General features: G+C 43.6%; 1 pseudogene; it reads left to right on the top strand.

Moving 5' to 3' along the window:
• Window positions 1-383: 383 nt before the first annotated feature.
• The window catches only part of LOC110287347, a 2,576-nt pseudogene continuing 2,436 nt past the window's right edge, over window positions 384-523 (top strand).

The raw sequence follows: 523 nt of genomic DNA, 5'->3' as shown, positions 1-523 counted from the left end.
TTACAAAGAGAGTACCAGGACATCCAGGACTGTTACACAGAAGGAAGGAAGGAAGGAAGGAAGGAAGGAAGGAAGGAAGGAAGGAAGGAAGGAAGGAAGGAAGGAAGGAAGGACTTTACTTTTTGTAAAGATTGGTTGGTTGGTTGGTTGGTTGGTTGGTTGGTTGGTTGTTTGGTTGGTTGATTTAATGTATGTGAGTACAGTGTCGCTGTTTTTTCAGACACACCAGAAGAAGGCATGAGATCCCATTACAGATGGTTGTCAGACACCATGTAGCTGCTGGGAATTGAACCCAGGTTCTCTGGAAGAGCAGTCAGTGCTCTTAACTTCTGAGGCATCTCTCCAGCTCTTCTGGTCTCTTTGGCCTTGCCGGTGGAACGAAGATGACAAAAGGACTGTCATCCTTTGGAAAGTATCACAATAAGAGGCAAAATGGCTATCTTGCCAAAAGCAATCTACAGATTCAATGCAATCCCCATCAAAATTCCAAATCAATTCTTCAACGAATTAGAAAGTGCAATCT

The sequence above is a fragment of the Mus caroli genome, chromosome X, assembly GCF_900094665.2.
Source record: "Mus caroli chromosome X, CAROLI_EIJ_v1.1, whole genome shotgun sequence".
Classification (NCBI taxonomy): domain Eukaryota; kingdom Metazoa; phylum Chordata; class Mammalia; order Rodentia; family Muridae; genus Mus; species Mus caroli.
This window is presented reverse-complemented; position numbering and strand designations above follow the sequence as displayed.